At 47.0% G+C, this 24,757-nt stretch overlaps 1 protein-coding gene across 2 annotated transcripts in view; it reads right to left on the bottom strand.

Moving 5' to 3' along the window:
• The window catches only part of WIPF2 (WAS/WASL interacting protein family member 2), a 380,717-nt gene extending 356,296 nt beyond the window's left edge, over positions 1-24,421 (bottom strand). For both annotated transcript variants that reach the window (XR_015296073.1, XM_086924239.1), the window contains exon 1: positions 24,240-24,421. The gene's annotated coding sequence lies outside the window, so the exon portion shown is untranslated. The remainder of the gene's footprint in view (positions 1-24,239) is intronic.
• Between the last annotated feature and the right edge of the window lie 336 nt (positions 24,422-24,757).

The raw sequence follows: 24,757 nt of genomic DNA on the forward strand, positions 1-24,757 counted from the left end.
CTGACACCAGATGTTATTGTTAGCATTTAAAAACAAGCGGTGGCCGTAGGTAAGCATGCAATAGGAACGGGTTGGTTGTCCACTCGTAAAGCGAGGAGCCATACTGCCATGGTCACCGGTACCTCACAATGAGCTGTGCTGTGATGCCCGCACGTCACGCGTTACCCAGGATGGAATCTTCCAAGACATCGAGCTCAGCCTGCCTCCATGGCATCCCCATGCCCACTCCCCTCCCCTCTTCTTCGTGTTCACAGTTCCCCCCCTTGTTAGGCCCAGCTCGCACTTTGGGCAACAGCTTCCAGCTCCTGGGTGCGAACTGACGTTCCCATTTAATTTGCTTAAAAACAGTCCCTCGTTTTCAGAAAATAACCTCGTCTTGCACTGCACCATAGGGCCCTTCGCCTACATTTTGATAAGACCTGGCCTGCCTTTGCCCATAAAGACTTGAATAACCGTCCTAACGCTTTTCACATCAGTAGCCCTCGAATGTTTCTTGCTCCCACCCAGTGACGCGAAAAAGAAAATTTTACCACCATATTATTTAGCGGGAGTACCAGCCCCTATTACGGACGTGGAGGTAATATCTCTCATATTTGTTTTTGATGGAACATCTATACACACCCAGAGACTTTTGAAAGGCTCTTCTACTAGCTCTAGAGTGAATATGGCCCGTGCACCTACATGCTCTTTACAGAAAAGCGTCCCCCCCCATTCAGGCACGAAACAACTACATACCCATGTAATTGCTCTGCAGCGAATACGTGCCCCGCTAAAATCAAACAAGCACAGACCTACCTCATATCATTACCCTTATGTAACTCCTGTGCAATTTCTTCACAACCACATAGTAACAGCGGCTGTGAATCGTCATCCGGGAAAAAGTGGATAAAGGATAACTCTTCCTAAATTAGGTACCCTTCCCCTATCACACTCTATATTCCGAGTAATACACAGGTGTCTCAAGTCGCCAGCTGTAGATACCACAATGATAACAAGAGCTGTATATATGTATAACAAGGACGAGGCTGAGCTCCCCATGAGGCTCCTGCCCCGGTTTACAGAGCAAGAGAGGCTCAGGCTGAAGCCGACTGCAGGTCACAGATGTGCTCGCAACATTGGCAGTCCGACACTGTTTCCTGACATGGACACGCACCGGGACAGTTGTGAGGAGACCTGGGAGGGCGGGGCTGCCCGCTCGTGCACGCGATTCCACTTTCGTTATGAGGAGCGAGCCCCGGCGCCAAAGCTGAAGTCCCAGGAGGGGGCCCGGGTGAAGACCAGTGGATAGCACTGTGGGGCTCCCATGCCTAAGGGGAGAGCCCCGCTGCAGAAGAAGCCCTGGGTCAGAAATGGCATCGGATGAGGCAGTCGATGCCAGTGCGGGGCTCCCATAAGTGAGGGAACACCCTGGTATGCCAGGTAATGCGTGTGTGTGTCTACGCGTTCAGAACTTGCTTGTGTAGGCTGCTGGGGGGGGCGTGTATGTGTGAGTGCACGCGCATGTGTGTGTCTGTGCATGTGTGTGCGTGTGTGTGTGTGCGTGTGTGCGCACGTGCACGCATCTGTGTCTGTCTGCGTGCACGCTCCATTGTGACTGGGAACAGCATGCCGGAATCGGAGCGCTATTCCGGCATGCTGCGCGTGCCCATCTGTTGTCTCCCTCTTGGCTCGTTGTAAGCAGAGAAGACGACTATAGGGTCTAGCTGCAACAGGGCTTTCGCCCTCTGTCGCATGTGCGAGACCTAAAAATAGTAGTAAGACTGGGAACCAGCAACTCCGGGGCTTGCTTAAACACTGAGGGGAAGAGGGTCGTAGGGGGAGCCTGATTTGGCCTGCTGAATAAGAGTGGTAATTTTCTTGTTGGTAATTGATTTAAATTCAGAAAAAGTTGTGTCAGCAGAAGAGCCATCATTGGCTATAATGCTTGTATCTGTGCGAGTATTAGTAGGAAATATATTAGATATTTGCTCCACTTTCTTCAAAAAGTGTTGCGCTAAGGAGTTACAAAACTCTTGTGATGGTTCAGTGGTATTTGTTTCTAACGGTCCAGACAATTTGGGGACTACTTGAAATAGTTCCCTATTAGATTATTTTGCCTACTCAATTTGTTTAGAGCATTTTGGAGAACTTCTCTGCTTAAAGAAAACCCTATGCTGAACCCAAACCTTGTGGGTCCTGAATGAATGGTCACTTAGAGAATCGGACAAGTTGTGGCTCCATATAGACAGGTGACTGGTAGAACCATCGGGGACTTATCTTGGAGACTCAAATCAGACAGGTCCACCAACGCTTACCTTAGTATTCCTACCTCCAAGTATGGGATACGGGGACCAAAACGCTGCGACTGACCACTTTCCCATCTCCTTACACGCCCATCCATTTTAGCGCTGCCTTTCCGCCGGCTCTCCAAGAAGGACCCTTTGATCTTTGGAGGGAGGACAGCTGCATCATGATCTCAGACCTTTTCTACGGAGATAAACTACGCCCCTTCACAGATTGCATGCCCCACTTCAAACTCCCACAAACTGAGCTCTGCCATTTTACACAATTGGTGCACTGGGTCCAACAACCACAACTACGCCAAGAGGTCATAAGGGAACTACTTCCACTAGAAAAATGTGTTTGATGTGGCACCATTGGAAGAGGGTGTATCTCTTTTCTTTATACACTTCTGCTCACTCTGAATCTGTTTCGCACGCAACATCACAGAACAATTTGAGAGGACATGCTGCAGTCATTGCCCTCGGAGAAACAGCGGGACGTCTTGTACAAAGATATAGAGAAGTTTAATCGCTCCATGTATCGAAGTGAAGCCCACTATAAAACATTATACGATTGGTACCTCACCCACACAAACTGCACTCCATCTTCCACGACACTTCTGACCGATGTCGGCGAGGGTGTGGCCTCCTGGGGGACTTCAAGCATATATGGTGGGATTGTCCGGTCCTATAGACCTTTTGGAAAGAGATCCTATCCCAAATCAAGCTCATCCTGGGGTATCCGATTGGGGATTCTATGGAACACATCCTGCTGGGTATCCGTGATGCAATGTTCAAATACCGGACTCACTGGGATAGATTTATCATGTGGTTATGCTTGGGAGCAGCAAAGATGGCTTTGGCCGCAGCCTGGAAGAAGCCGGAGGCTCCTTCACTCACCCAATGGCATGCCCGCTTGTATCGTGCGCTGGCGCTAGAACGCCTGTCAGACATAGCTGAAGACTCCCGCAAGGTTATGACTATATTTGGAGCCCCCTGGTTGGTTACCTCTCAGAGGGACTCAACCTGTTTGCTTACAGTTCAAGATTAAGAGCATTACATCTTTTTGTATTATTGGGGAATTGTAAAAATTGTACTCATATAACATTCACCAGGAACGTGAGTGGAAATTTATTGGGGGGCTCTGATAATTGTGCTTGGAGACTGTTTTTAGCTCTTTAGAACTCTGAGTGTGTTAAACTCTGTTCATCCTTTGTACTCGCACTTCCCTGAGGCTGTTTTGCGGCTCAGCTGCCATCTTTTTGTGCCATTTGACTTTGGCGGTTAACGCTCTAGTCTCTGCACGCTACAAGCCGACCTGAGCAACGCTATTTAATGGCCTTTGCTCGGACGCGGAAGCGCGCAGCGGGCGCGCCAAAGGCAAGCCCGTCTGCGCCCAGTCAGCGGCCTGGGCCTGTCATGCTGCCCATTAGGGCCCTCTGTTACTAACCGCCTGCAATTACAGGGTGAGTTACTGATGTCTCTTCGCCCTCCCCTGTGCCTTTCACAGGGAGGCCTGTCTTCGATCCCCCAGTTGGACTCCGTGTGTCCTGAGTGTGGGTTTACATTGATGTCGACCAGGCCACCTGACCAGCAGTCCAAGGGAGTTGTGAAGGCCTTACGTATTAGTGCGGCCCTTATTAACGCAAGATCTTTAAGCCTCCCTGCTACCCACCCACCCCCCAGCAGCAGGGATTTTTCTACATCAGGGCCTGTGCACTTCATTTTTTGACCAACAGGGGGAGTAAAACTTTATTCAAACAGTATTGTTAGATTTCAAGTTAGTGAGGCCGTTTACCTGCTGAAATCCAAAGTGTGGATTGAGCCTGTCTGTCTCCTAGGAGATTCTGAACAGGAGAAGCAGCTGCCCAGCCCCCACCCCCAGGCCAGCAGACCATTGGCTATTCAGCTACCAGGCAAATCTGAGCCCTCCTCTCACACATGCCCAGGCCCCTTAAGGCCTTGCTGGGTGCCCCCAAATCATTCTCCTCCATCTTGTGAGTTGCAGCCTACCTACCTGTGCCCCAGAATGCAGTGAGCAGAGTCCAGGAAGTGGTAAGGAGACAGACTAATGCTGTCTCTTCCCAAGACAAAAAGTTGTTTAAAAAACGATTTTCACTTTCTGTGTTTACTGTCTATGCCTGTGGTTGTTACAGTTAAAAATTGTAGTTTTAGCCTGCCTGTAATTGCATATTATATCACTTGTGTTGTGTTTTAAATGTGGTTTTCCCTGCCCATGATTGCCTCCATTTAGTGCGTTAAATTGTGGGATTTGCAGTCCAACCTCTGTAGTTTGTCCCTCTCATTCCTTGGTGACAATTCTGTTTTCCCCTCCAAATTTCTTCTTTGCCCTGTGCTAAGACCTGTATGTTAAAACAGTGCACTGCCAGCCACCATTTTGTGTTCACAAGCCAGTGAAACCAGCCCCCCTGCCTCGTCCCCTCCACCCAGGAAGAGGGATTTTTCTACATCAGGACCTGTGCACTTCGTTTTTTGACCAGCAGGGGGAGTAAAGCTTTATTCAAACAGTATTGTTAGATTTCAGGTTAGTGAGGCCATTTACCTGCTGAAGTCCAAAGTGTGGATTGAGCCTGTCTGTCTCCTAGGAGATTCTGAACAGGAAAAGCAGCTTCCAACTCCCTGGCCAGCAAACCTTGTCGGAGGTTGCTGGGACCTTTTATGGTCTGCTAGTGGTTGGTACATGTCTACACTGATTGGTGGTTGTATCTGGTGTTTCTATTGGATTAGGGTTAATGTCCTCATTGGTTGGGTATTTAGAGGTTCGGATTGGTTTCTGGGTCTCTGATTCAATCACTGTAGGGTTGGGATTAGGGCTAGGATTAGGTTTTCTATTAGAAGTAGGGACTAGGGTTTCCTATGTTATTGGTTGTTGGGAGTAGGGTGGGACTAGGGCTAGACCTTTAATTGGAAGTAGCGATTAAGGCTTCTGGTGTGATTGGTTGCTGGACTAGGTGTGGGACTTAGAGTAGGGTTAGGCTTTCCATTTTAAGTAGGGACTAGGGCTACCTGTGCCATTGGTTGCATGGACTTGTTTTGGGACTACTGGTAGGGCTAGAGCCTTTATTGGACGTAGAGGTCAGGGTTTTTGAACTGATTGGGTGCTTGGGCTAGGGCTAAGAATGGCTGTAAGGTCCTGGTCTCCTATTGGTTCTAGATTTTAGGGCTAGTGTTGTGATTGGATAGTGTTAGGGCTAGGGTTCCCATTGGCTGAAGGGGTCACCTGATTACTAGGGCTATAAAAAAGACCAGGCTTAGGGCGTCTCAGCCCAGCGTCGAGGCTAACGGCAGAGAGGACAGGGACAATTTCCTGTTTGAGCCTGTTAAGGGCAGAGAGGACAAGGGCAATTTCCTGTTTGAGCCTGTTAAGGGTAGAGAGGACAAGGGCAGTTTCCTGTTTGAGCCTGTTCGAGATTGGTCGGGACTAGGGCCAGAAATGCTGCCCAATATACATACCTCCTTTATGTATCAATATACTTTCAATGTACTCATGGATCAATATATTTATCACTTTCTTCTAATTTAGCATTTCCAATGCACTTCCCTATTTCTCAGCCTATACTTCGCTCAATATATCTTCTAGCCCATACCACTACTATGATCTCCAAAATAACCCTTTCTAGACTCTCCCCTACCCTACCCCTCATTGCATCATCGGACACCTCTTTTACTATATCAATCCCTCAAAACAAACCTTTCTAAACTCTTCCCTCTTTTCTACCCCTCCCGAACCCTTCTCAATCCAAATAACTGACTAACATATCCACCACTAAAATTACTTTCATGTTTCATTATACTAATTCAACACTAATTCTGATGGGTTCCAGAGTAGCATGCTACTTGCGCTTCAAAACCCCATCAGGGGTAGCAAGCGCTATATAAATACCGCCACCTACCCTTCTCTACCCAAATTACTGAATAACAAATCCACTACTCAAATTACTTCATATTTTACTATACTAATTTTCAACACAAATCCTTTATGAGTTCCGGAGTGGCGTCCTACTCGCCAGAAAAGCGCTTCAACATCCATCAGGGGTAACTAGTGTTATATGAATGCAAACCTTTCTTCCCTTTTATCCCTCCGCTATCCTTCTCACTCCAAATAACTGACTAATATCCACCACTGAAATTACTTTCATATTTCACCATACTAATTCACCACTAATCCTTTGTGTGCTTCCGGAGTAGAGTGCTTCAACACCCCTTCAGGGGTAACAAGCGCTATATAAATATAAACCTTTTTTCCTCCTCTATCCTTCTGCTATCATTCCAAATCCAAATAACTGACTAACCACCTATACACCACTTAAAATGTACTTGCATGTTTCACTATACTAATTCAACACTAATCCTCTTTGGGTCCCGGAATAGCGTGCTACTCGCCGAAAAAGCGCTTCGACGCCTCGTCAGGGGTAGTAAGCTCTATATAAATGCAATTACAATACAATAATATGTGTTTGATTTGGTCATCGACAACGCCTTGGATTTGCTGTTTGTCACTGAGACTTGGTTGGATTCTGCTTCCAATCCCACGGTAGCTCTGGTAAAACCTGCAGGCTACAAGCTTTATTGCGTGGACCGCCCAGCTGGAAGAGGGGGTGGTCTGGCTATTTTGTATAAGGAAGGCTGGGTGTTACACGGTGAGGCCTCTGCCATATGCGGTGAGTGCGAGGCGCTGGACTTTAGTATACAGCTCTCACCTCACTTCACTCTAGGGGGCTCCCTTATTTATCGTCCTCCCGGTCCCGCTGAGGCCTTTCTTAAATCATGTGGGGATGTGGTGGCAGAGCGAGCATTACGCTTTTCTCACTACTTGGTTTTGGTTGATGTTAATCTTCATCTCGACCTTTCTGAAACAGGAGACTCAGCTGATTTCCTTAGCTCCCTTCATTTGGCTCATCCCTCACAATGGGTCGGCCATCCTACCCATCGGGGGCCATATTTTAGATTGTGGTTGCTCTAATTTTCCGATTCAGGTGACTTAGCCTCTGCCGGTATCTTGGTCTGATCACTTTCTGGTCTGTTTCTCTTGGGATTTTACCCAGTTGGCTAGACAGGTCGACTGCCACCATCCGCCAATCTTTAGAAAAATTGACCCTATTCAGTTTTACTCTCCAGGAAGATCTTGAGGGTAATCTATCCAATTTTACTGATTAGATTTCTGCCTCTGTATTGTCTCTTTCTGCTCCTTGCCGGCCCAAGCTGGCTAGAGATTCTCCCTCTAAACCATAGTTTTCCATGGATCTGAAAGCCTTGAAACACAAGTGTAAAGTACTGGAACAGGCATGGCGCGCTACCAACTATGGCCTCCCAGCAAAAACCTTACTTCGAGCCAAACAAAAAAGCTATTACAACGCTATTGCAGCAGCCAAAAGTTGCTATTTCTCTCTACGGATTGATCAGGCCAACAATAACTCGAAAGAAATATTCTCTATTGTGCAAAGCTTTATGTCCCCGAGTGCCCAAGCTCGTGCTGCACCAGTCTCAGAAACTTGGTGCAACACTCTTGCAAAGTTTTTCTTGGATAAGATCTGCTCTATTCAATCCAGCTTTACTCTATGTACTTCGGCTTGCTTAGGTGGTCTGTCTGGCTGGCTGGGGTGCCACTTCCACTAATCTTTGAGCCTATTGAGCCAGCTTCCTCGCTTAAAATTCTTAAGGCTCTGAAGTCTGGTTTTCCGACCGATTCTTGTGCCGCTAGACTCTTGCCTGCGGTTGCGGATACGATTAATCACGAAGTAAACAAAATTGTGAACACATCTTTGTTCCTTTATCTTTGAAGCAGGCTCAAATCCTTCCCCTTCTTAAGAAGCTGTCCCTTGATCCAATGACACCGGGAAACTCTCGCCCAATATCACTGCTTCAAAGCCTGGCCAAGGTCTGTGAGAAGGTCGTCGCCAAGCAAATAATAGATTTTGTTGAGGGTTCGGTCCTATTGCAACTGGCTCAATCGGGTTTTCGTGCTTCGTTTAGCACAGAGTCTGCTCTGCTGGAGGTGACAGAGGCAATTCTAGACGCCAGCAGGAGAGCAGCTTTAGTCATGCTTGATCTGTTGGCGGCGTTCGACACTGTACCGCACTCTTTGCTTCTGGATCACCTTTCTAAGATTGGGATATTTGGCTCTGTTTGGCACTGGGTTAAATCTTTTTTGGAAGACCGCTCTCAGCAAATCTGGCTACCACCTTGTTTTTCGGCATCACAGCGGGTAGCTACAGGTGTCCCTCAAGGGTCACCCCTTAGTCACTAGGGGCTAAGGTGATGGCCTCTGCTGATGACACCCAGATCCTGTTTACTTGGGATAGGGCAGTAGACTCAGTCCTTGCAGCGCAACATTGTCTTTCTTCGGTTTTTGGCTGGCTTGCTCAGGCACAGTTAAAATGCAATGAGGAGAAATCAGAGGTTATCTTGTATGGTGCTTTCCCAGCTAACTTCCGAGAGATGTTATGGCCTCCTGGCTTCCCCATGCCTAATGCTACGGGTACTACGGCAAAAAATCGGGGGGTCTGGTACAATAAGAATCTGTCCTTCTCCACTCAGGTTAAAAAACTGGCTGGGACTTGTTTTGGTACACTAAAAGCCTTGAGGAAGTTTTTGCCTTTTCTCTCTTAGACCTGCCAGAGAAACGGTTGTTCCTGCTTTGATTTTGTCTCGTTTGGATTATGCCAACACACTTTGTCGGCATTCCTGGCTACCTTCTGAACAAATTGTAGGTCGTTCAGAATGCGGCTGCTAGACTCCTGCTGGGTGTAGTGTGCGCGCATTCCTGCGTTCTTTGCATTGGCTTCCGGTGGAGGCACGTATAGAATTCAAAACCCTGGTGATCGCCCATAGGGCCCTATATGGCCAGGGTCCTTCCTACCTCCAACAGAGGTTTGTGTTTTATAAACTGGCGAGAGAGCTGCGGCCATCTTCTCAGCTTCTGATGCCGACCCCTAGATGAGAGGCTGGGCGGGAGCTCCTTCGTGCGCAAAGCTGCTTTGGCATGGAACGCTCTACCCCTGACTCTACACAGCATTCAAGACTCTTTGATCTTCAAAAAAAGCTAAAAACTTTTTTTTTTGATTAATGCTTTGGTCAGTGGTTCCTTTCTCCGAGCTCGCGCCGGGACACTCTTGAGTATCTGTGCGCGGTACAAATGGATTTAACATAACATAACATCTCTTCCTGATTTAGTCAGGACCCACTTTCTCCAGAGGTTGGGACCACTGGAACGTTGACCCGCCTGGGGTTCCTCCCGTGCTGGCTGCGGGGGTTTCCCGCTACGACCTGGCCTCCCTCCCCATATCAATAAACTAGCTCATGAACCTCCGTGGGTACAGTTGTTGATGTTTTTTTTGCTTTTATTCTTTTTTTTCTTTCTTTCTATTGCTGTTTGAAGGCAACCCTATTTACCTGCCTGGGTCTTAGTCGTTCAACCAATGAAAGTGTTCAACTATTCTATGGATTTTAAAAAAGGGGGTTGCGCTTGTATTTCATATTATATAATGGGGTTATACAACAAAATAGTGCAAAATACTCTTTTCTGAGTTGATTTCTAGGAGCCGTTCATAATGTACTGTGAAACTGTGCCTTTATTCTAGCTATCTAAAGACTGAGACGTGCACCTGTAGAGAAAGCCTGAACACACTGTGGTTCTTGTTTTCATGCACAGTTTGTAATCTGTGACATAACATTCAATAAACAGATTTTGATTTTTTTTTAAATAATATGATTGCCCAACAGACAACATCCACCCCTAGAGGAAACTAGAGCTCAGAACTTTAGGATTTATTGAAAATGTTTTCTGCAGCCTCTACTTTAGATTTGAGCCTTGCGATCGTAGTGATGATGCCGTCATACACAGTTTTGCAGTGCTTTATTGCCCAACGCAAACCTAACCTCCCCTCCATTACCGAGGTTATGTACATTTTTGGCCAACAGAACGAGGAAAGAAACAAGCATTTGCAATGCAATAGGTCTCACATTAGGAAAGTTTGAGGTATTGGTATTGCAAATGACAAATATTTTATTTATGTGGCTGTTTTGAAAGTAGCGAAATTATTAGCTTTGTTATTTACAATGTCAATATTTTAAAACTTTTGCAAACGTGACACCTATAGCATTCTAATGCAATATGTTTTGTATTTACATGACTTTGAAGTATCAATATTATAAATAACAATGGCTTTTATTTTTATTAATAATTAATACTTAAATAAAAGTTATTGTAATGTATAGTGGCAATAGCTTAAAGTTTTGTAAATAACTTATGGGAAGATTATGTTCAGTGTATTTAACTGTGAGGAAAATCCAAGAACATAAGTGAAATATTACCATTATTTTGTAACATTTCTAATAAAGCTTAAAACATTGAGAGAACATCTTAGAACCAGTTGTTGTTGATTGGTTGCAAAGAGTGATGCTGTGGCGTTCAATGATGCTGTGGCCTTCTGTGTTGCTGAGTGATGCTGTGGCCTTCTGTGTTGCTGAGTGATGCTGTGGCCTTCTGTGTTGCTGAGTGATGCTGTGGCCTTCTGTGTTGCTGGGTGATGCTGTGGCCTTTAGTGGTGTTGGGTGATGCTGTGGCCTTTAGTGGTGTTGGGTGATGCTGTGGCCTTTAGTGGTGTTGGGTGATGCTGTGGCCTTTAGTGGTGTTGGGTGATGCTGTGGCCTTTAGTGGTGCGGGGTGATGCGGTGGCCTTGAGTGATGCGGTGGCCCTGAGTGATGCGGTGGCGCTGAGTGATGCGGTGGCGCTGAGTGATGCGGTGGCCCTGAGTGATGCGGTGGCGCTGAGTGATGCGGTGGCGCTGAGTGATGCGGTGGCGCTGAGTGATGCGGTGGCGCTGAGTGATGCGGTGGCGCTGAGTGATGCGGTGGCGCTGAGTGATGCGGTGGCGCTGAGTGATGCGGTGGCGCTGAGTGATGCGGTGGCGCTGAGTGATGCGGTGGCGCTGAGTGATGCGGTGGCGCTGAGTGATGCGGTGGCGCTGAGTGATGCGGTGGCGCTGAGTGATGCGGTGGCGCTGAGTGATGCGGTGGCGCTGACTGATGCGGTGGCGCTGACTGATGCGGTGGCGCTGACTGATGCGGTGGCGCTGACTGATGCGGTGGCGCTGACTGATGCGGTGGCGCTGACTGATGCGGTGGCGCTGAGTGATGCGGTGGCGCTGACTGATGCGGTGGCGCTGAGTGATGCGGTGGCGCTGAGTGATGCGGTGGCGCTGAGTGATGCTGTGGCGTTGAATGGTGCTGTGGCGTTGAATGGTGCTGTGGCGTTGAGAGTCTGGGAGGGGAGGGGAGAACGTGCAGATGAATGAGAGAGAAGCTATGGTGTGCGTGTTGCCGTGCGTGAATGGAAGAGAGACTGGGCGTGTGGGGGGGGTGGGAGAGAGAGTCTGTGGGCTGTTTGAGTTTGGTGTGCGTGTTTCCGCTAGTGAAAGGCTGGAAGAGCTCGACCTGAATATATCAGAGCACTTTTCATAAACACCAGGCAGTTGTATTACAGAGGGACACATTCATCTCTAGGCACAGGGAGATTGTGTGATTTGCCAAGAATCACAGGATGGTGAGTGTCCCTGCCGAGACGTGTTTGCGTGTTTGAGCAGATGAATGTGAGAGAAGCTATGGTGGGCGTGTTGCCGTGCGTGAATGGGAGAGAGTCTGAGAGGGGGGGGGGGGAGAACGTGCAGATGAATGAGAGAGAAGCTATGATGTGCGTGTTGCCGTGCGTGAATGGAAGCGAGACTGGGAGTGTGGGAGAGAGAGTCTGTGGGCTGTTTGAGTTTGGTGTGCGTGTTTCCGCGAGTGAAAGGCAGGAAGAGCTCGACCCGAATATATCAGGGCACTTTTCATAAGCACCAGGCAGTTGTATTACAGAGGGACACATTCATTTCTAGGCACAGGGAGATTGCGTGATTTGCCAAGAATCACAGGATGGTGAGTGTCCCTGCCGAGACGTGTTTGCGTGTTTGAGCAGATGAATGAGAGAGAAGCTATGGTGGGCGTGTTGCCGTGCGTGAATGGGAGAGAGTCTGAGAGGGGGGGAAAGCGGGGGGGGGGGAGAACGTGCATATGAATGAGAGAGAAGCTATGGTGTGCGTGTTGCCGTGCGTGAATGGAAGAGAGACTGGGAGTGTGGGGGGTGGGAGAGAGAGTCTGTGGGCTGTTTGAGTTTGGTGTGCGTGTTTCCGCGAGTGAAAGGCAGAGATTACGTGATTTGCCAAGAATCACAGGATGGTGAGTGTCCCTGCCGAGACGTGTTTGCGTGTTTGACTGCGAAGGAAAAGTGGGAGGGAACACGGCCTGGGGGAAGCTGGCTGGGGAGGGGGAGGAGAAACCTGAATAAGGCTGTGGAACAGATGGACGTGTTTGACTGCGGAGGAAAAGTGGGAGGGAACACGGCCTGGGGGAAGCTGGCTGGGGAGGGGGAGGAGAAATCCGAGTAAGGCTGTGGAACAGATGGCTGGGCAGAAATGCGAGTCACAGTAAGGGGAGCCTTTGAAGAGCAGGGCAGGGGGATAGAAGCGCGGTCACGAGCACGTGCACTTCTACAAATCCGGATCGTAAAAGTCAGCTTTGTGGATGGGCGGCAATAGGTCTCTCTGCGAGACCTAACAAAAATGTAGAGGCCAGTAGGCCCGATGAAGCTTCCTGTAGCTAGAATGGGCCCTATGTTTTTAGAGGGGACGGGGGCCATGTGGCCCTCCCCCCGAGCCTTATTATCCCCTGTGCATCCAATCCCACGGGGTCGTTTTCCTAATTAAAGGGGGTGGGGCTGGAGGCCCACCTCCTGAGACTTCTTAGGCCGTGGGGCCCCGTTCCCCAGGGCCACAACTTAAAATAAAGGGGGGGCATGTGGATGGTATTGTAGGGGCTGGTGGTCTAGAGGTCTGTGGATGGCGGTGTGGATGGTGATAGCTGGGAGGGTCTGTGGATGGTGATTGATGGGAGGACTGTCGATGGTGATGGCTGGGCGGTCTGTGGATGGTGATAGCTGGGAGGGTCAGTGGATGGTGATGGCTGGGTGGTCTGTGGATGGTGATAGCTGGGAGGGTCTGTGGATGGTGATTGATGGGAGGGTCTGTGGATGGTGATTGATGGGAGGGTCTGTGGATGGTGATAGCTGGGGCGGTCTGTGGATGGTGATGGCTGGGGCGGTCTGTGGATGGTGATGGCTGGGGCGGTCTGTGGATGGCGATGGCTGGGGCGGTCTGTGGATGGCGATGGCTGGGGCGGTCTGTGGATGGTGATGGCTGGGGCGGTCTGTGGATGGTGATTGCTGGGAGGTCTGTAGATGGTGATTGCTGGGAGGTCTGTAGATGGTGATTGCTGGGAGGTCTGTGGATGGTGATGGCTGGGAGGTCTGTGGATGGTGATGGCTGGGGAGGTCTGTGGATAGTGATGGCTGGGGAGGTCTGTGGATGGTGATGGCTGGGGAGGTCTGTGGATGGTGATGGCTGGGAGGTCTGTGGATGGTGATGGCTGGGAGGTCTGTGGATGGTGATGGCTGGGGCGGTCTGTGGATGGTGATTGCTGGGAGGTCTGTGGATGGTGATTGCTGGGAGGTCTGTGGATGGTGATGGCTGGGCGGTCTGTGGATGGTGATGGCTGGGTGGTCTGTGGGTGGTGATGGCTGGGCAGTCTGTGGATGCTGATACAGGAGCCCCCCGCTGTGGGGTGGTGCAGCTCGTCTGACTCCAGCTGCGTGCACTCTCCCCTGTCCCTGCCCTTGAGTCTGTGAGGCAGCCACGGCTCCTGTCTGTCTCACCGAGGGGTGTTAACGAGAGCCGGAGGCGGCTCTCGCTGTGTGTTCTGGAGGGGCACGGAGCTCATCAGAGCAGTAATTACAGCAGAGCAGGAGGGGGGGGGTCTGAAGAGAGGGGGGGGGTCTGGGGAGTTGAAGACGGGTGAGGGAGCCAGGGAAAGAGGGAAAGAGTGAGTGTACTGTATACACTGAAATAGAGCACACTGCTTCCCCTCGAGGCAACGGTACCAATGGCTACGGGCTTGTACATATGCCCCAGAGAGTCTAGGCGCTATCTGTTCGGGGCTGGAGATACCCCTGCGGCCTCTTCTCTCCTGGGCGAAGCACTCACACTTCCAGCTCTGCCTGGCACGGTCCTTTCACCCCTGTCCAGAGGGAGGAGGCCGCCTCCAGCCTGCACTGATGCTCGCATGGAAGGCGGTAGTGAAGGTTTCTTCCGGTCCCATTAACATTGCATCCTCCTCCCATAGCACGGGCCACTTCAAACTCAATCTTAGACTCAAATTAAAAAAAATCGAATGCTAGTTTGCAAACTTGTTGACAATGGTTAACTGCATGCACGGGCGTGCGAGCTCCCAAGAAGTGCACATTTGTAGGCTTGTGTTCCGACCAGAACAGGTACCCTGGGCCCCTGTCAGCCGTGCACTGCCGCGGCCTCTCCCCTCCCCCATCCACGGCGGGTCCATTAGCGCTAGATGTAATTAACAGGGGGCAGGGGTCACCCTGACCCTTCTGTCTCTGGCCCCGCTGTCCAAGGCAGGGGTGCGCGCCCCAGATGTGCCAACTCTGGCGTCACAACGACCGGACACCAAACACCGCACAACCACACCTGTAGTCAATAGTCAACACTGCAAAATGCCCGACACCGCATAACGCCCCTGGTGCAACAAACATCACACATTGCCTCTTGTGCGGGATAACCCATGGCACACACAGTCGCTTGTGCACCTTCACTTTTCACGCTTAGTTCCTCTTGTACTTCACATAGTTATTTATTTAATTTTTATTTATTTATATATTTATTTATTTATTTATGTATGTATGTGAGAGTTTTATGTAGCACTGACTAGATCCGGGGGTATCAGAGCGCTTTCCAAGACAGCATTAAAAGAAGGGTTCGACGTTGACACAGTAATACAATAGGGAAAGAAACCGAACAGCGCAATGTCACAGGTATAAATAGATCACATTAACGCCAGAATACTCTGTTATATGATCACCGTGAATTACTATAATACGTGGAAAAATATAATCTTGCAAAATTGAATTAAGAGAATTGAATAAACAGAAGGTATTACACAAACTAGGTTTAATGTTCGCCTCCGTTTTATGTGTGTTAGTAAATGCCATAAATCTACTATAAATGTACCAAATTAAATACATTATTTCAGGGTGTGTGCGCTGCATGAAGAGCACACATAAAAACACGCAAATCAGAGCAACCTGAAACACAGCGCCGTATTAACGCTGATGGCAATCACATGCTCGGGCCTATGTAATAATATACATCCACATACAAATCACATGCATGCACAATGTCACACATACAAACACGTGTATACATGCATACACACACATATATATTGAGAAACATGCTAGCCACCCACTACTGTATGTTCGATCCTTGCCCCCCCACCAGCTTCACTTCCCTCATGCCCCCCCTCCACACACACCCCGCCCAGCCTCCGGCAGTGAAAGGGTTACTCCAGGTCGGCTCTGACTGCACATCTGTCAGATTTTAGGCTGGTGACGTGTGAAGAGGAGAGGGGGGTGTGAGGTCCGAAAATCGATGCGCCTCGCGGAGGCTGCAAGAAGCAGCAGAGCAGCGGCGAGAGAGGAGGCCGGGCCTGCGAGAGGCACAGGCAGGAGGCAGGGGTCCGAGGCAGCGGCACAGGCAGCAGGAGAGCCGGAGCAGCAGCGAGGCGGGAGGCTGAAGTGCAGACAGGACAGGCAGATGGAGGAAGAGGCTTGACCGGGGGTGGGCAGCACGGAGGGTTAGGAAAGGAGACGGTGAGAGCGCAAGGGCAAAGGAATAGAGAGACGCCAGGCACTGCCAGCAAGAAGAGATGGGGGGCGGGGAGTTGAGGAGGGGTGAGGGAGCCAGGGAGAGAGCGGGGGGGGGGGGGGGGAGTCAGAGAGCTAGATCCGTGCACAAGTGATTATCTACTGGCCCAGACCGAAGCAGGGAGGGAGAGCACTCAGAAACGCAAAAGAAGCTCTCGGCATTGCAGGGGGCGGGGTAGCTGAACCCGAACCCTTTGAAGTAGCCAGGCTTGAAAAAAAAGCAATTAGGACGGCCTGCGGCCGTCAATAAGTGACGGCGGGGAGAGAGGAACAGATGGCTGTGAAGGGAAAAAGGCTCGTGCATGAGAGCAGGTCACGTGATTGGGATTCATGTGAACTGTTGAAAATCCTCATTGTAAAAGTCAGCTTTGTGGATGGACGGCAAAAGGTCTCTCTACGAGACCTAAAAAGATAACAAGCACTGGCGTTGCCAATAGGTCTCGTAGTAGGAAAGTTGGAGCTATTACAATTGCAAATAACAATGCCTTTTATTTTTGTTTTCATTTTAAAAACATAAAGGGCTTTGTCATTTACAAAACCAATAGCTCCAACTTTCCTACTGCGAGACCTATTGGCAATGCCAGTGCTTGTTTAAATTGGTGAGGACACTGTAGCTTATTCAAGAAAGTGAGCAAAAAAGTAGAACAAATTGTGGCCAACAGGCCTAATGGTTTTGGCAGTGCTGGTTTTAATAAACGAGACTGGCATAATATTCAGTGTGTCCCCATTTCCTTTGTTTTAGCTGGAGTCTGAAATGCTGAATGAAGGGGTGTAACAGTGTTAGTTTTAGGGAAGATCAATGTGACTGGACCTACCTTTGATGTGATCTGAGGGCCTGAAATGGAATAAGGAACATATTTGAGTAGCTCCAGGCTCTTATGAAGTCCCAGCCTTCTCACTACATAAGCAATTTCAGATTACCTATGAAGGTAGAGTCCATAGAATGGCCTTACTTTAATGCTCTTTGGTACACAGAGAATCGAGGAACCTTTTTAGTGTGAGAGACTGCTGTCAATTCTTACTAGTTGATGTGGTACTGTTGCTCTTATGGAAGACATTTAATTTGGGACCCCAAAACCATAGTTACCGTGGCTTCTTCCTTTGGTGATTGCAGGAATTACATATTTAATCATGTTGTCGTTTAACACTGCTATTCGAGGGACTGCACAGGTAATTTCTTATGAAAATCCAATCCCACTGATGACCTTAAACCCCCCCCGAGGAATTTTAGTGTCCGATACCAAGAAATACTCACTGTTGGAATGTAGAAGAGTTGATTATTGTCTGTCGATTGGATGATATTGACATAGGAGGTTATTCTTGCGCTATCCTGCGGAGACACTACATAGTGTCCCTAACCAGATTTAAGTTTCGATTGTATTGACAGTTATTTGCTTTGACGTTCAGTCCTAGATCACGTAAACGCTGTTATTGCATTTGTAAGTCCTGAATGACCTTTCGCTGGGTGTTTTGAGAAGCCAACTGTCAATAAATGTCAGTTATCACATTGCGGTGGGAAAAAAATCCAGTACCACTGCCGTGCATTATTGCAGGTCCCGGTGGCTGAATCAAGATTAACCCTAAGTATTCCATTGGTAGTTTTTGCTACCAATCATGGGTAGTAGGGATGTTGTCTTTAGCACAGATTGGGTCATGTCTTTTAGATCGGTCACGCATTTATCAGCTTGGAATCGGTAGAACGGTTTAATGTGATAAACATTCTGAACTCTTTTAACATGTTTGCTTTTAGGTCCGAGATGGCACCGTGCTATAGTTTTGGGCCTTTCTTCTCGACTACTAAGTAGCATAGTAACGCAACGAGGGTCCCCGCACTTTGCCGAATTTTGCAGTGTGCATTGGTTTTGAGTCGCGTGGCGCAGAGTACATTCAAGCGGTGCAGGATAGGTAGAGTGCAGCGTAGATTCGAGTGATGGGGTTAACAACTGAAGGAAGGTCTCGTTTGCTGGAACAGCCATGAAATATAACCTTAAGACACAAGGAAAACGGCTTCTAAAGTCTCTGGTGAAAGAAATCTCTACAACCAAATGTAATTTCTTTCTTTTTGCCTGATTTAAATTTCCCATTGCATGTCGGTTTGAATTGAAAGCCTAAGGATTGCAGGGAGGAGAAGTGCCGATAAACATAGTGTGTGTGGGGGTAGGGCTGAAGCGAGAGACACTCTGAGAGAGAAAGACAGGCAAAGACAGAGACGGACCAAGAGGGGAGGGAAGAGGTAGACACAGAGAGATTAACACATACCTGATAATGCCTGGAAACTGAAAGTACGGCCGGCCTTCGGCCGGCCATGAATAATTAGGGGAGGAGAAGCCCTTTGATGTGCTGTGCTGGGCGTGAATGCGCGTGCTTGTTTGCTCACGTGATTCACGTGAACTTCAAGAAAACCACGACTGAAAGCCCTTGGTTTCACGAGCATTTTGCCTACTTGAATTCTCGCTCCCTCAATGCGCTTGCACGCATTGTAGGTCACGAGACCTAAAAAGGTGCAGCATTTAAACCAGGCTCACCTCCCAACATATCATGGAAATCGCATACAGGAACTACCATTTGGCATACCATTACTCATCGTAGAACTTCCCCAGCTATTACCCTTCGAGAGAGAGATTTTTGTGAGTCATCTGAATAATGATTAAAAAACTGCGAGTGTACTTCTTCACACACTTTGTAACAATCCACAGTATACTTCCACAATGTCCGAGTAGCACAAAGCATTTCAACAAACACCTTGACACCTTGCTGTACTGTTTCCCACAACTGGAGAAACACTTCCTTCTGCATATGCACACAATCTAAGTGATGCTTAAGGACTTTTCATTGCTTGTCGTTATACCGCACTTCATTCACTATTATCTTTCATCCATTCGTCACAGATAAACTAGTAGCTTCACTGGGCGTTAATTCCCTTAATACACGTTTCTTCCTTGACATATTTGGCCTGCCACACGGTACACTCTTTGCATAGTGAATTTACTTCTACTCGTCTTCAAGGTACTTTGGTAGAAGATTGCAATTTGTCTAGCCTGGCCCTGATCTGGAATTGATTAGCCTTAAAATGTAGCAGTAGTTAAAACGTAAGGAGGAATTCCAAAGACCACTGCCAAAATGCATCCCAAAATAACAGAACGCTGAAACTTACACGAAAGTGTCACTTCTTTTACCTAAACAATAAAAGCGAGTTAGCAGATGAAACACTCTACTGCTTTTTCAACAAAGGCAGGCATCGCACTTTCTCTAATTAATAAGTTAATTGAAAGATAAACGTAGGAATGCGAAACCTTTTTTTATTGTCACAACTGTACAACACTAACACTGTCCCTCTAGAGGTAATATGGAAGAGTTAATGCGCCAAAATCTCGAAATGCAAATAACACCTAGCAAATAGTAAAACAATAACATTAATAAATACCTTGTCTAGAGCCACACTCAACCTAGCAAGCAAAGCTTATCTTCCCCAGTACAATCAAATCACATCAAACAGCGACATAAAAGGATTTCACAGCAAATTCAGAAAAGAGACAGTCGCACAGCGAACACCCAATTTTCAGCTACAATAACTTACAAATGATTAGAACAATGCAATATTCAAAAGGCAGCATCTCTTTTTGAGAGGTTTTTCTCAATCAATGACAGCCATCACTAAAAGATGCACACGTAGCAGTGATGTGTATTACTTTCTTTTGCGCAGGCCAGTATAATGCAAGTTAACCTAGTCTGAAAGTAATAATTATCGAGGAGAGGTTTACCACAAAACACGAAGCAAAAAAAAATGCAAATGTGGTTTTTAGAGTAAACCTTATACCTGCGACTCCTGTATCGATTCTATGTTGAAATCTCATCATTAAAAAAAACAGCTTACGGCTATATGCTGAATGGTTTCCAGGCTAAAATGCCTTGTAGAAGTTTAAGTCAGTCTTTTTGTGTTAATAAAGATGCTGGGACGTGCAAGTTTTCAACTGTATTAGGAAAATGGATGGTCTGCCTTTGACATATTACTATTAATATCATTGAAGTAGCATCACTTTGGTGAAAGAAAGATAATCTTCCTGCAACTGCAGCATTTTCTGAAACGTACTAACATCCTGAAAGGAAGAAAAACAATGCAGTTGAGAGAAAAAAACTTCGAAAGATAGCTCAAGAAAATTCTTCCCATTCCGTTGACAGATATAGAAACAATTCTGTCAAAGACCACGCGAGGCACTGTGTAGTCCAAGAGTGGAAGCAGATATATCACATGAATTAAGCTGGTGTGAATATAACGCAAGCACGCTCGGTGCAAAAATATGTCAAGCTGGAGACGTTTGCTGGATACAAAGTGTTTTCACAGCTTTCTAGTCTGCAGGAGATTTTAATTAGCATGCAAGGATAGCTATTACCGATAATAAAAATCACAAAGTCTACAATGTAGTAGCAAAGATTTGGCTTTACTGACTAACGTAACAGTTATACTAAACGATCGTGAACCAGAATGGCAAGAACAAAGAATATATGTTAGCGCTTGACATGCGCTAAACGGATTTGTTCCTACAGAAAGCAGTTCTCAATGTGTGAATTTAAATTTCATTATTTTTGCAACACAAGACTTTAATAGTTTAGAGACAGAACACGCACCGAAGTCCGTTAACAATGACTCTTCATGAAGATACAAGGCTATGGTTCAGATAAACAGACCTGAACATCCATGTTACTACTATGAAGCACGTCAGTACCTACTAATTATTTCGCGCAAATGCCATTCATCAGTATCTGAACACAAGAAGCTATCACCACACGCGGTTATGGTGACTGCACACAAATTCGGCCCAGCCAAGTAAACAGTCAGACAAGTCATTGGGCGACATTGATCGTTTAGCTATATAAAGTATTTCAAACATGTACCGTCTGCCTGTGTTAATGTTGCAGCCAATCAAACCCTAAACTCGACCTGAAGCTGGCTTTCACAACGCACTCACTCAAAATTCCGCTCACAGACACTGCTTCGAGCTGATTACAACTGGCTCGGTTAAAGTGATTCTTTGAAGCTGAAACTCCCCCTCCGAATTTGGTGCTACTTCTTACCATACGGGTAAAAGCGCATCGATGGTGCTCCTACAGACACCCAGGTATTGGAGATTGGGAAAGGGAAATGGCCTTGTGCTGTATACAAGAAAAGGCAATATATGCAGGACGAAGCTGTCCATGGAAATTTGAAAAAGCTTGGAAAGGATTCTATTGCCAACAGCCAGAAGGGTGGTGGGTTTGGAAGGAATGTGGGGGGGGAAAGGGAAAGACAGTTTACTGGGTGCTATAAGTTTTGGAAAATCAATAAAATACTTTACAAGAAAATTTTTACTTAAACTTGCACCTTATCATGTAAGTAAAAGTCAGTACCCGTTATTGACCTATCTAATAATGGTTTTAGTGAAGAATTGGGTCAATAAGGGCCAGCATTAGTCAAAAGCAGAATAGGCTTTTGACGGCTTTACTACAAAGCACAATAACCCGTTCTAAGCTAGTTTTATTTTGCCAGCCATTACAGAAACTGCAGGTTTCCAATGCCACTGCCAAAGGTACTGTAAAGAAGGCCATAGTATGCATCAAAGATAATGTCACATGGGAATACCAAGCCCACTATAAAACTTACAATACCAAGAAAGTAAACACTGAACCAATGGGAAAAACACGAGCTACAATTCATGGATCATGCAAGACACCATACAGTGCAAACTTCTCAGCAGTCAGTGAAGCATCTCTTTTAACAAGCATGGTCAACAAGTCAATCTGAGAACCAAAAGAGTATCTTAAGCCCAAAGAGATCAGAGGGACAAGACAAACGCCTTTCCACGCAAGGGGCTAAGCTACGCACTTCCACTATAAAACGAAGCACAGGCAAATGAAACCTATGAACAGCAAGTTATCTTGCACCACATTATCAGACTATGATGTTAGCCATTATACACTGAGAGCCTTTGAAATTTTTTTAACCAACGGACAACCACCACTTCTTCTCAGACGTACCGGGCAATTGTGAACAGTTTCAAAGGGTTTTCACCCTCATTCATCTAATCTGCAATGGCATCGCCAGCAACTTATATTACACATCAAAACGTCACAAAAAAAAAACACGAATCACCAAGACCTCTGCTTATGATGACAATCCAAGGACAAATTAATGACTTATGAATATATGTAAAGCGATGCATTCCACTCTGGAATCTAATCAAGGTGCTTAGGGCAGGAAAAGAGAGTTGACAACATCCCCCACAGAACAGATCTCGCCATCTCCTCAATAAGACAGCCAAGTGTTCATACAGTAAAGCATGCAGCAATGTATTATACCCAAGGACATCAAGACATAGACCAACATCCAATGCTAAGGATACAGTTGGTGTGGCAACTGCCCTTCTACAATGAGATTGCCAATGACCAGCCACACATGCACGTAGCCTCTGATGACTAATGTGAATTTAATGAACAGATAACACTTCTCAACACTTCTCAAAAGCATCAAAAACCCAAGACAAATTCCAATTTGCTTGATGTACATGATGAGCAAGTAATAGTCACTGCTAATGCAACAAATAAAACTATTGGCTTGTAGCTGGTCATATGCCACAAAGCAACCCATGAATCAAACTCTCAGTACACCAGAATAGGTCAATTGTTAATTCACATAAAAATGCTCAATCTATTTTATGTGTTTTTCCTTCATAAACCTAAATTTGTGTGTATAAGAGAAGAGGCCAATAGTTCAGGAAGTTATGCTTTGAGGACTCTTACAGTTCTTCTACTCCAGATATTTTCTGTACAACATTAAACGTCCATCCTATTCACTTGTGTTTCCCATTACACCTACAATCGATTTGGGTTATTAGATCTTTATAACTTCATTGAATAGCATCACGTTAAGAGCCATCAAATAGTAATGTATTCACGCATTGCTAGTATACAGGATGAACCAGAAATGTTTAAGGGAATTAGATTTGTGACTAGCTCTACCAGCTCGTCATACCATTTAGTTCCTCATACCCAGGAGCTACTGCTTGCAACATTTCTACTTGATCCTTTGACAGACAGCAGCAAAGAAGTAGCTATAAATCCTTTAATAACTAGCACTGTACTCCACATTTATGACAACTAATCACTGGGGCCCCATTAATCTTGATGTCTTGTATGAAGAGAGCTTGATTGCCCTTTCGATTGCTTTCACTAAATAATATGCCAACCTTTTGAACACCAAAGTGAAAGGTTTGGTTAGTGAATTCACAGACAAATGACAAGGAGTCTTTCTTCATCCCAGTACAAGACACCCAATTAACAAATACGGTTCCATAACAATAAAACATGCAATGGTTAGTCACTGCCATTTCTGAACACCGAGTAGGCAAAACGTCCAAGCCCATCAGTGATCACGGGACATAATTTACTCTCTCAACTACAAAAAGTAGTTGTGCAGAAGAACAAGTACCGTGCTGGCAAAATACTCTAATGCCCCTTCCATTCAATACTTATCGCCGACCACTGTACTGGGCCCATGGCATGCATGACCATTTCGCTACAGCTGAAGACATACTCATAACTATCATTTTAGAACTCTCTGCACGTCACACCGTGATCTACAATTCAGGTGGGGGACTCTGCAAACTTCCAGTGACAATCTTTCAGATACAATCTAGTCTAACTGCTGATTGACCTATAAACACCCTCACCCTCAGTAATCACCACGTTTGCCAATTCAGGGGCACTGATAGACTGATAACAACTTCCTTTCCCTAGAACATCACCGCACCAACTACATTTTATTGCAGTAAATCGCCGAACTCTCGTTGCCACATCCATCACTACGCATACTAGCATGGATCTTCCAATTTACTGTTCTCATCACACCTGGTCCCTTTTATAAATCCTTTCCGCATAATTCGAGAACACGTAATCCGGACTGTCTCTTTCTACTGCCACAGGCACTCACAAACACTTCTCTTATCCCCTCTCCAACCCTAGATATCCGTCACCTTTAGCGACCATTCTGAAATGCTCTCTGATCCGCCCTCACTTCTCACGCCACCCAGATCTTCATCTCGTACCTTTGTATACTAGCCACACCTCCTGCACCACTTCACCCCAGGCTGGTACCCTTCCTTCTCAACTCACTTACCCCTCCCGGACCCGCTCCCTGGAGCCGCACCATGGGCTCTCAGGCCGGGCGGGGACTTTGTCAGCTGTGGCGCGCTCCCAGCAGATACAGGCCTCACAGTTTCCACCGCCTTCAGTCCGGCTGACTTTTCCACTGAACCCGGAAATGTGTCAAAACGGGCGGCCGCAGCCCAGGAACCAAACAAAATGGAGGCAGCCACTTTTCCGGTGGGAGGGCGGGTGGCGGGCGAGCGCGCCTGCGCTGTGTGTGGTACACGGCTCCTCCTACTCCAACCGTACATATAAATAATTGCGCCTGCGTGAATCTGACGACCATCTTGAGGTGGGCATTTGAGAAGTCGCTCCACTTAAAGTGCGCTAATGTTACAAATGTAGAGGGTACCCGCGGAGCTAAATAAGGTATGGACAGCGTGCTATGTATGAGATCGTACTGTTGACTCAGTACTCACGCCGAGCGAGTGCAGAGAAATTACCACATCCTGCAAGAAGACATCGATCCTACAACCATTATACCATCAT

Source organism: Lissotriton vulgaris, chromosome 5, assembly GCF_964263255.1.
Source record: "Lissotriton vulgaris chromosome 5, aLisVul1.2, whole genome shotgun sequence".
In the NCBI taxonomy this organism is placed as follows: Eukaryota; Metazoa; Chordata; class Amphibia; order Caudata; family Salamandridae; genus Lissotriton; species Lissotriton vulgaris.